This window comes from Triticum aestivum, chromosome 7A, assembly GCF_018294505.1.
Source record: "Triticum aestivum cultivar Chinese Spring chromosome 7A, IWGSC CS RefSeq v2.1, whole genome shotgun sequence".
NCBI lineage: Eukaryota > Viridiplantae > Streptophyta > Magnoliopsida > Poales > Poaceae > Triticum > Triticum aestivum.
Window position 1 is genome coordinate 260,466,678 of NC_057812.1, and position 12,457 is coordinate 260,479,134.

A 12,457-nucleotide genomic window follows, 5' to 3' on the forward strand; every position below is an offset into this window, starting at 1 on the left:
GGGACTAAACAATGTTCACAATTTTTAATAGATATTCATGAATTAGAATATGGAAAATAAATTTTAAAAATAGAATGGAAATGAAAAAAATAGGAACCTCAACCATCAACACACCCTTACAGGCAAGGCCTATAGCACCCCCACAGCCGCCACGGCACCAGGAGGACCAAAATTGAAGGAGCTTACTATCCGAAAAGAATTGGCAACACTTGGGTGCTCCATACTCCCGTATGAACATTAAGTTCAAAAAAAGTACCGATAAATTTGAATTTTTTGGGGGTTTTGGGATATGAAACCTTAGAGCCCAATCTACTTCCGTGTGAAATTTCGCGAAAAAATACCAAGACATCAACAGAGAGGTTTGTTAATGATCTCCCTTTGAGTATTTAAACCATATGCCTAGTATTCTTGAACCCACCTATTTTTCTTACCAAATCAATAACCCGTGGACTCGCGCAACCTTGTTTTCATGATATTCTTGACCAAGTACTAATTTGGTACTTGGTCACCATATTTTTTGCAACGGTATTATGTGACTGGATACCAAACTTGAATATATAGCCTCTCTTAATTCTACACAAGTGCAGCTAGTACTCGTAAATTACTTCCTAGTCTTAAATGGTTCAAACCGGTCCTCCAGTAAAAAATGCTACTTAATATTTTGACCACTCAAAATAAACACATAATAGTTAATGGAACTATGATTTGAAGCAAATATGTGCTAGCCATCGTCATTATTGTTATTTCATGTAGACTCAGTATATGGGAAGCCCGTCTGGTCCACCATCTTTCCCTTTAGATGATCTCCATTTGTATCCACCTCCAAGGCTCCAACGACTGAAGAGAAGCTACATAGTTGATAATCTTATAGAAACATCCATAGGTGGGGCCGGCTTTTCATTGACAAGCTCATTCCTGGAAGCATCAACGGGTGAACACGCATGGACTCATCAATCTTGCATGCGAGCTGGAAGAACTAGCCATGACTAGATTGGATGCTTGTAAACGCATGTAGCTCCCATTCTAAGGACATTATCAGACATAGCCTCTTCGCATTAGCGCAGGTGCAAAACACATGGAAAGTATCTCCATCCTCCATATGGCAAACAAGGCAGGTGTCATGCACTTCTAAATTCCTCATGTGTTTATTGCAACAAGTTGCAAATGAAGTGGTTGCTATACGCCAAGCGAAAGAGAGAGCCTTAAGTGGAGCAAGGCAAGACCATATCACCTTCCACTCATCCCGACAACCATCGGGATTAGTGCTAAATGAAGCGATCAAAGGGCCCGGTACTTCGTCGGCTACTAGTCGATATGCACTCCTAACGATGAAGATATTGTTTTTCTCAGGGGCCCAAACAATGAAATCATGTCCCAGTCAATATGCACTCCAAATGGTGACTTGATGGAACGCGTGATAGGCGATCTAGGGGGGGGTATGCCTATGTTTTATTTTAATTTGTGTCTATGAATTATTCACTTCTCAACCCTCACCACGCTGCTGCTCCTTCTTCCCTCGCCTTGCTGCTGCTCCTCCACTTCTCAATCCTCGCATTCCGTGCACCTTTGTTTTGCCATATGTTCTGTCCTACAACCTTGTTTCTGCGCTACCGCCCAATCATCACCGTTCGCCCTGGCCTTGACCTGGCGCCTTGTATCATGGTACCTGAGGGGCACGAACTAGGAGAGGCACGCTAGCTTTTGGGCTCAAACGAGGGTGGCTCATGAGAAGGCAGAGAAGGGAGAAAATGCTCGCGAGGGCACCTGCCCAGCCCCCTCGTGAGGCATGCGAGAGAGAGAACACGAGCTAACAGGCCGGACGCCCGAGGACTCCTTAGTCCAGGACTCCCTCAGTGGGGGCGCCTCCCACCAAACTTGGGGGGCAAGTCCCCCCCTTGGCCGCCGCCCCCTCTAGATGCATCTAGGGGGGTCGGACCCCTCTCCCTTCACCCTATATATAGAGGGGGTGGGAGGGCTGCCGCACCCTTTGCGTGGCGAAGCCCTCCCCCTCTCCAACACCTCCTCCTCCTCCTCCGTAGTGTTTGGCGAAGCCCTGTCGGAGAACTGCAAGCTCCACCACCACGCCGTCGTGCTGCGGGAGCTCTCCCTCAACTTCTCCTCTCCCCTTGCTAGATCAAGAAGGAGGAGATGTCCCCGGGCTGTACATGTGTTGAACGGAGGCGCCATCCGTTTGGCGCTAGATCGGATCTTCCGCGATTTGAATCGCCGCAAGTACGACTCCATCATCCGCGTTCCTTGTAACGCTTCCTCTTAGCGATCTTCAAGGGTATGAAGATGCACTCCCACTCCTAACGATGAAGATATTGTTTTTCTCAGGGGCCCAAACAATGAAATCATGTCCCAGTCAATATGCACTCCAAATGGTGAACGGGCATGTTCATCCTCCGTCCTTGTGGTTGAACTCACCCCCCCCCCTCACACACAAAAAAAAAGATTTTATCTCAAGTTTTGTAGCAGATTTTTTTAGTTGTTGTTTCTTCAACATATGATGTAAGTGTTATTTGAGTTGAATAAAGTTAACCATGAAGGTAGGCCTTCCCATGATAAATATTAATAATAATAATAATAATAATGTATTTTTATTTGTAGATAAGCCTTTTAATTAATTTGACACTAACAGCCGCTCTAGATAGTCAAAGAGTAAAAATAAATGATATAACAGGCGACGATTGTTGTACAAATACATGACAGCATGCATTAATGATGACCAACGTCATCCGTACAAATAGATTTTGTCAAATATGTGTAGGATTCTGTAAAGAATACGGAGTTAAGCTGGGAATACAATGTATATTAATTAAGATACCAAACTCTCTAGATTTTAACCCTCTTGGTGTATCGGAGGCTATGGATCGCCGTGGGCCCCATTTGTAAGTGTATGTGTCATTAGTTTAGACTAGCACATATGTTTTTGGTTTTGAGAAGGTACTTCATGGTTTTGCTTTTTTCTTGTGTTTCTATCGCTTTCATAGTTTTTATTTCGGAACGTTAGATTTTTAAGCATGGCAAATTGTATTGTCGTGAGGATGACAACTTCCTCATCAACCATGACAATTTCTGCAAAAAACAAATTGAACATGATAGGATTTTCCATGCTTGCTAAAGGAAATTGTCATTCTCGTGGTAACATAATTTGCAAACTTGGGCATTCGATTTGCAATGCTAAGAAAGTCTGACATTTGATTTGCGGCAAAATCATTTTCTTTTGGGTTTTTCCTGTTTTTATTTTTATTTTTATTTTTTATTCTACTTTCCTGAATATGCAATGCTTTTCTCTTTTTGTATGAATATATATGAATAATTATAAGACTATTAGTATATCAAGATATTTCTCGCAAAGGCCTAATGTTTATGTCAAACCAATCCTAATACCTCTGTATACATAATGTGTCAAAATTATAGAATTTTTAATGTGCAATTAGACATATCTAAGATTTCATTCATTCACAAACAAAAGTAATTATACTTCATTCCTAAAATGCAATGTTGTTGTTATTACGGGAACATCAATGCTCACATTTTGATCGCCTCATTAAAGCGAGAGAGCTCCTCTTGTGTGGCGACAAGATCAAAGATGTCATCCACAATGTAGACCATTGAGATAACCTTTGTGGCCTCAACCCGATATCTTGAGAAGGAGAAACCCTCAAGGATAGTCATGGACCACATGTACCATTTCAGAACTTGGTCCCTTGCAGCTGGAATTTCTTGAGACAATCCCAAATCCACCCACCATCTGTGTGAAAATGAAGTTTTCATAGTAAAAAATCACCACATCTTTAATTGTGGGAATACATGAGCAAAAAAATATGTTAATCTATTAATTCCAAGTGAGTTCTCTCTTATCAATATGCAGGTGGGTTAATGTCTGCAACAACTAATAATGGAAGGAGTGTATTTTATTATATTCCTACTTCTTAACCTCTTGCATTTCACTCTGATGTTGCAACTTCTTCATCTGAAATTCTGCAAGTGCCAGCTTCTCAATTGCAGTGTGCCTAGTAGGCAAGTTCTGGAGGTAACTCAAATGATGCCTAGCCTTGTATTGCCTCAGGCTCACATGGTAGGGATGGTCTAGTGACTTCATCACATATCTCGCAAGGTTTGGCTCCAAATACTTAAGTGCAAATTTCATGTGCTTGCTTGAGAATTCCTTTTCCTTGTAGAGTGAAGCTTCTTCCATGTTGAGGTGTGACATGTCATGCAAGCTCAGCAACCCTCTAATGTCTTTGCTATGCCTAAGGTTGAAATCACCATTATCGTTTGTGAACTTCTAAAGAACATCGTCTGCCATACAGCGACAAGAAGGTGTCTTAGGTGCATGTCATACATAACGAAAATAATACGTCTCGCGAGAGGTGCTTCTATGCTACACAAGGGACCATTATTTCTTATTATTAAACTTGGTTACTCTAAGGCTAATTTATTATTAGCAAAATTATCACACAAAGTCATATCGTTGACCAAATTGCACTCAAGTTTCCAAACTCGTGTGTTTGTCTAACCCAACACACTAAACCAGTATTTTACTGACCTGCCGAAACATAATATCCAACTTCTCTCATCAGCCTTAAGGAAAGGGTTGCGTCAAGTAGATCATCACTATGGAGGAGATCCACAGACGAGTCCATTATGTTATCGATTTCATCCTGGAAATAGTGGTCAATGCAGAGGCGTTTGAGGTGATCAACCATGCTCAACATTCCTTTGTTGCTCTTCGGATGTTGATGAAGCAACTCTTGAACATTCATTAGGCTTTCCTGGTATTGCACATAGAGAAAACTTCTTTATAAAAAGAATTCAAAATCTAGATAAGTGCAATATATATCATATATTATTTGCATTCAACGATAGACGATATCATAGGAAAATCGAACCAATCCTAAACACGGAAGATGCATCATAATATCACCACTTGCTTATGCTAGATTCAGGCATAGTATTATGTGCAAATTCTATACCAAGCATCTTTTAGATTTTATCCCTCCCTTTGTTTAAAATTGAGAACTTCATTATCGGGAGTATTAACAATGATAGGAGGACTAGCCATGAAGGCAAAACAAACGAACTAACACACGGACGCACAAGAAGCAAGCGAAAAGAGAAGAACGGAAGAGGGGCGAAGAAAAGGCAAAGGTTTTCGAAAATCGTTTTAGAAGTGGGGGATAGGAAAACGAGAGGCGAATGGCAGATAATGTAATGCGAGGGAGAAGAGTTTATGGTGGGTACTTGGTATGTCTTGACTTGGCGTAGATCTCCCCGGCAACGGCGCCAGAAATCCTTATTGCTACCTCTTGAGCATGCGTTGGTTTTCCCCTGACGAGGAAAGGGTGATGCAACAAAGTAGCATAAGTATTTCCCTCAGTTTTGAGAACCAAGGTATCAATCCAGTAGGAGACAACGCACAAGTCACCTAGTACCTGCACAAACAATCAAGAACATTGCAACCAACGCGATAAAGGGGTTGTCAATCCCTTCACAGTCACTCGCAAAAGTGAGATCTAATAGAGATAGTAAAGTAAATATTTTTGGTATTTTTGTTGTATAGATTGGAAAGTAAAGATTGCAAAATAGTAAACGAGATGCGATGTAAATAAAATAGATGTAATATAATAGGAAAGAGACTCGGGGGGCATAGGTTTCACTAGTGGCTTCTCTCAAGACAGCATGTATCACGGTGGGTGAACAAATTACTGCCGAGCAATTCATAGAAAAGCGCATAGTTATGAAGATATCTAAGTCAATGATCGTGAATATAGGCATCACGTCCGTGTCAAGTAGATCGAAACGATTCTGCATCTACTACTATTACTCCACACATCGACCGCTATCTAGCATGCATCTAGAGTATTAAGTTCATAAGAACGGAGTAATGCATTAAGCAAGTGGACGTGATCCATTCATGCTATGTTGTTGTTCTTATTATTGTACCAAGGTGGACTCCTAATAGTATTGGAACCTATTGTGTGAGGTGGAACGGTAGTACCGCTGGCCACAACAGTAGTACCGCCTACCCCTGCGGTAGTACCGCCCTGTGCGAGGCTGAGCGAGGATAACGGTTGGTTTTTCTTCCCCCCTTATAAAAGGAGGTCTTCTTCTCCAAGTTGACTTACCTCTTTTCCCCAAGCTCCATTGTTGCTTCAAAGCTCATTTTCGCCCGATCTCTCTCCCTACGCAATCAAACTTGTTGATTTTCTAGGGATTGGTTGAGAAGGCCCAGATCTACACTTCCCACCAAGAGAAATTTGATTCCCCCCGTCATCCCTTGCGGATCTTATTACTCTTGGGTGTTTGAGCACCCTAGACGTTTGAGGTCACCTCGGAGCCATATTCCATTATGGTGAAGCTCCGTGGTTTCGTTGGGAGCCTCCAATTCGGTTGTGGAGAGAGCCCCAACCTTGTTTGTAAAGGTCCGGTCGCTGCCTCCAAGGGCAACAATAGTGGAATCACGGCATCTCGCATTGTGTGAGGGTGTAAGGAGAATACGGTGGCCCTGATGGCTTCTTGGGGAGCATTGTGCCTCCACATCGCTCCAATGGAGACGTACTTCCCCTCAAAAGGAAGGAACTTCGGTAACACATCATCGTCTTCACCGGCTCCACTCTTGGTTATATCGTGCCTTTACTTGTGCAAGCTTTTGTGTTGTATCCTTAGCTTGCTTGTGTACTTTTTGTTGTTGTATCATATAGGTTGCTCACCTCGTTGCATATCTAGACAACCTACTTTGATGCAAAGTTTAAATTGGTAAAGAAACGTTAAAAATTGTTAGTTGCCTATTCCCCCCCCCCTCTTTAGTCAACTATATCTATCCTTTCACACGCGATAATCCTCCTAGCGCAGCCACCTTGGGACAGGGAAGGATGGATCAAGGTTTCTTCTACTTCTAATTTAATCCCCATTTGTGCTCTACTTGATGATGCATGGATGCGAATTTTGGATAGCTAGGTTGTTGGCATGTGGTATTTTTTAGATGATGCAAACTGCGTTCTGTTATAGAAATATGGTACATCATGATAGTCGCCATGATAATGCATAATATGATCATTGAGCATAATTGTAGGAAAGATCTAGATTATTTTTCTCTATGAATCGATGCAAAAGTCTGTACAACCATGTAGAAGGGAAGACTGCTTCCGACGCTTTCTTGAAGTTTACCACGACATTCAAAATTCGAATACCCATGGAGATCTCTTCAATGAGTGGTGGGCATGGAATGGGCAACAAAATCTCTAGTTTTACGACTTTATCCCTATGTTTCATGCATGTGTGATGAACTTTGTGTTATGTTTGACGAATAAATTGTGTTGAATTAGATGTTGTGGACTGATGAACTATGTAATAAGTGCTATTTGTGTTATGTTTGTTTTTGAGTTTATTTGAGATGAGTTAGATATTTTTTTGTTGAACTTGTTTTTCTCTACTACTATTAAAAGAGCAAACTAGAGTTATTTTACAACCACCCAAACAAGTGTACACAGAACAATCAGAACCCTCAGGTCTAATCCATTTAGTCAAATCTAACAGTATATAATGACCCGATGGTTTGACAGCCGATTGAACGGCTGTGATTCAATGTTCTGCCGCGGCAAACCATGGTCGCGCTACTCCCCCAGATGACCGATGTGATCTGTAATTTTAGGATCGTCCTCAACCTCCCTCCCCTCGAATTCGCACAGATTTGCTCCATCCCCAACCTCCCCAGCGCCCTACCGCCTCCTCCCCTCATCGCCGCCCCTCGCCAGTCGTCCGTCCTGCACTCAGACTCTCGCTACCGACCCTGTCTGGTCTACCCGCAGACTCGCCGCTCCCTCCTCGCCGTCCTTCAGTTCTGCCCCTGCCGCCCCTCTCTCTTGCAGCGGAGCAGAAGCGGAAGCGCCGGGAGAAGATCAACCGACGATTCACTCTGTGCATTTTAAAACCGAACCGAAAAACCATACCGAAAATAAACCGAACCGAACCGATTTTTTTGTTTTTATGGTTTCTGGTTTCGGTATGGTATGAACTTTTCATACCGATTTGAACTTTGGTTTTTATGGTATATACCAAAAAACCGAATGGTTAACCGAATAAACCGAAGTAAAAGATAAATTTATATTTCTTGAGATGAACAACCGTACAAGTTGTCATTTTTCTTGTACATGAGTCAAATTCACTACTAAGCACCAACATTTTTCTTGTAGCATTGTCATTTTTCTCTTTTTAAAATGCTAAGCACGTCCATAACCATCAACAGATGAATCAATGCATGCATATATACTTATATATATAGTCATATACTATTTGTGTAAAATAGAATGTGTTTTGAGTCATAAATTTGCAAATTATTATTACGTCATTTTCAAATTCGCGTCAACTTTGGTTTTTATGGTATATACCGAAACCATACCGAAATAATTTGGTATATACCGAAACCGAACCGTATTTTAATTTCATACCGTATTTACCGAAGTATTAATACCGTACATACCGAAAAACCGTATAAACCGAACCATGTAAACCGAATAAACCGAACACACAGGGCTACCGACGATTCATTGAGCTATCCACCGTCATCCCCGGCCTCAAGAAGGTCAGCTCCTCTTCTTGCACATACGTACATACCCAACAAAATAATTATCTTAACTGATTGACCAAATAATTTCCTGAACTGATTGGCCAACTAAGTATGTCAAGCAGTAGCAGGAAAATCTCAAGGCACTCGAGGACGCAACCTCCAGAGCATTCAGTCCATGGTGCTCATTAGGAAATTGTGCACAGCCGCGCCGGAAGACATCGGCGGCTGCTGCCAGTCATCGTCTGCAGCGGCCGTAGCTGGAAGCACGACGCCGACGACCGGGAAAGTGCTGCTGGAGGTCGAGCTCCCCTCTTATTGTTTCCCACATCCCCTTTCTTTCAAAATTCTGAACCCAAAGATACACATCCACCAACGTTGCGCTCGGTCATGAATATTACATCCTTGCACACCTGCATCAACAAGATGTCTATAATATCTACCTGCATGCTTAGGCTAGCGCTTGTGTACGCCCATGGTGCCATATGCTTCCAATCGGTTCAGAAGAAATCTATCTTATATGTGCATACCTGTCAGAAAGCATAAAGCACTCTGGTGAATCACTTTGGGATTTCATGGTTGTGCCAAAAATTGGTACCAGATCACAGGTCGTTCGTCCATGATTTTCCAAAAGCAAGTACAAGATCATGGTGTTACTGAAGTGGGAAGATAATTGATCTATAACCCAGTTTTGCGTCAACCCTGCGTCAATGGTGTTTCCAACGATCAACTATCCCCCTCTTTTTACCTCAAAAAAAAACTATCCCCCTCTTTTGTAGTATTGACAAAAACCATGCCAATGTTGCTACAGTTTCATCACCAAAAAAGAGAATGCAGTTTTGTTAAATTAATTTGTGTAATAATATGTTCATTACTGATCCTGAACAAGGAGTAGACGGATTATAGTTTCTAAAGCTTCTCTGTTGGGATGCATAGGCGAGAAGGACAGCTAGAGTCGCCGGCGTCACTTATGGAGCTCCACACCATTGCCCAGTTGTACAATAGCATGTGCAATTTTCTCCATTCAAGACTACGTGCAAATTGTGAACTCTTTGCCAAACAAGAAGATATGAGGATCAGGCATATAGGAAGAGATATTACACCATCAGTCAAGTATATTTATGCAGCAATGCCTTATTACTCCTACAAAAGATACCATTACTGCTGCTCATATGAAGAGATATTACACCATCAGTTGAGTTTGGCTAAATCTGCAGTTTTCATTACAATGCATGAATCTTATTTATCTTGCTTCAAATGAACAAACAAGATAGGATGAAGTACCCATCTTCCAGTCATCTGGCAAGCAACAGTCCAGTGCATATTGCAGACCTTCTTAGCAAGCATCATCAAGTGCCATTGTATCTTGAATAACACAATTGTACAGGGATCTTGAATAGCACATCAAACAGAGGCACGCCTAATTGAAATTACATTGGTACATTAGTACACGTAAACTGCACATTGGTACATTAGTACACGGTAAACTGCACAGTTGACACGAAGTAATGTCTAAGGACTAAGATCAAATCAGAATTAGTCCTGGCAGTCAATACAGCAATGAGAATTCATTTCACAATAACATAGCTCATACCAGTGGAGGCATCGAACTGTGCCCATATATTTTTGCGCACCCACGCCCGCTACTTGTTGTCTTGTTGCGGGCATCCGCGCTGGGTCGCCCGTGAGCATGCTGAGCTCAAGCGCATCCTTCGGCACTTCGGCGACCAGATTCGAAGAAGGACGGGGAAGAGCAGGGGCGTGGAAGTCTCGCACCTCCGACGCAGCCTAGCACTGGGATGCTCCCGTGCACGCCGAGCTTGGGGACCTCCTCGGCCACTTGGGCGGCCGGATTCGATGGAAAGGCAGGGAAGAGCAGGGGTTGCGAACCTCTTGGTGGCGGTGGGTACGAAGGGGAGGGGTGGCCTGAGGAGGCGGGGAGAGGGAGCTGGCGACGACCAAGGAAGAATGGGGAACGACAGGGAGAAATGTGAGGGCCGATGGGATTTTTTTTTAGGTGAAGCGGTGGGTGGGTAGGTAGTTGACGGTGTGAGGGGCCTAACTGAGGGAACGCCCCCCTGTCCATTGATATGGGCCAGAAAATTATCAAAAGTACGATCAATCCAGCCCAGCCGTTCGTCTGATGCCCGATGCCTAGCGCTCGGCTGAGTTTCTTTTACCTACTAAAGTTAGCGATTGGGTTCTTGAATCGGAAAGCAAGCTAGCTGCTAGGTAGGCAACGAATGAATCATATCCAAAATTAAAGTATTTGTAAAGGTGTAATTAGATTTCAGTTGACTTAGACTAAGTTGATTGATATTAGCATGTTTATTTAAAAAAAATCACCTTTTTTATTTGGATTTATGTTTTCTAAATTTTAATACATGAATATATTTGTCATTTTTTCAATCAAGACTCAATAATTATTTTTATCTCTCTAAAACCGGCCGCGTACGCAACGTGCAGGAGTTCCCAGGGAGATGGCCCATGACCCCTGGGGGCATAGGTTTAGTCCGGCGTGCTGGCCTCTCTATTAAGCCTAGGTCGGGTTGCGGCGTATTGTTTGGCTGAGGCCGGGCATGACCCAGAAAAGTGTGTTCGACCGGAGTTAATCCAGCGTGGTGGGTAAGTTGGTGCACCCCTGCAGGGAAGAAAACATCTATCGATAGCTTGTCCTACGGTAACGGACACTTGGAGTTGTATCCCGATCGATACAACTAGAACTGGATACTCAGGATGAGACTAGATGGTGATGAGTAATGGATTGTGATGATAACTGGATAGTATGGCTCTGGGATTGCTTTCTCGCGGGGAGTCGAGAAAGGATCTCTGGCCGAGGTTCATAACATTACTACTACTTTACTTTATGCTACTCTACTCCCTCCTGTTGCTGCAAGATGGTGGTTTCCAGAAGACGCTAGTCTTTGATAGGACTAGGCCTTCTCTCTATTCTGGCATTTCTGCAGCCCAGTCCACATATACAGCCTTCCTTTGATAATGTTGCATATGTAGTGTAGATCCTTGCTTGTGAGTACTTTGTATGAGTACTCATGGTTGCTTTGCTCCCCCTTTTCCCCCTTTCTTCTTATTTCCGGTTGATGCAACCAGATGTCGGAGCCCAGGAGCCAGATGTCACCGCCGATGCATACTACTACGTGGAGACCGTCGACGACCAGGAGTAGTTAGGAGGCTCCTAGGCAGGAGGCCTTGCCTTTTCGATCGATGTTGCTTTTGTGCTAGCCTTCTTAAGGCAAACTTATCTAACTTATGTCTGTACTCAGATATTGTTGCTTCCGCTGACTCTTGTGTTTTCGAGCTTATGTATTCGAGCCCTCGAGGCCCCTGGCTTGTAATATAAAGCTTGTTTTATTTTAATTTATGTCTAGAGTTGTGTTGTGATATCTTCCCGTGAGTCCTTGATCTTGATCGTACACATTTGCGTGTATGATTAGTGTACGAATGAATCGAGGGCGTCACAAGTTGGAATATGACCCGTTCAAATTCAAATGTCTGATATCCACACCAAACTTTCTGTGAGTTCGTACTCAATTCGCCGTTCCTTTTCCATAGCTCGTCCCATTTGCTCTTCTGCAAACTCATACTTGTCGTGGCCATCGCGCTCTAGAACTCTTCGCATCTGAACGGTCGCAGCTAGCTGCAACACAGCAAACACAAAGTTAATGATATTATCGACACCAAACTTGTGACCTTGTGTGGGTATGGCAGAAGATAGCTCGGTTCTATATGTGGATGATATCATATTTGCGCAACCTTGCAATGATTTTTTCTTACCCTCTTGAGCCTTCCCGCATGCTGTTGGTAACATGGTAAAAAAAATAACGAAGCGTGGGAATTTGGGGTGACAGGAGGGATGGCTGGTCTAGC

At 42.9% G+C, this 12,457-nt stretch overlaps 1 long non-coding RNA gene and 1 pseudogene across 1 annotated transcript; both read right to left on the bottom strand.

Annotated features, from left to right (window-relative positions):
• Positions 1-3,527: 3,527 nt before the first annotated feature.
• LOC123149643 (S-(+)-linalool synthase, chloroplastic-like) lies at positions 3,528-4,742 on the bottom strand (annotated as a pseudogene).
• Positions 4,743-9,745: 5,003 nt separating this feature from the next.
• Positions 9,746-10,595, bottom strand: LOC123151661 (uncharacterized). The gene is made up of 2 exons (XR_006475753.1): positions 10,167-10,595; positions 9,746-9,992 (listed from the first exon to the last, which is right to left on the bottom strand). It is a non-coding gene; the product is annotated as an uncharacterized lncRNA (long non-coding RNA).
• Between the last annotated feature and the right edge of the window lie 1,862 nt (positions 10,596-12,457).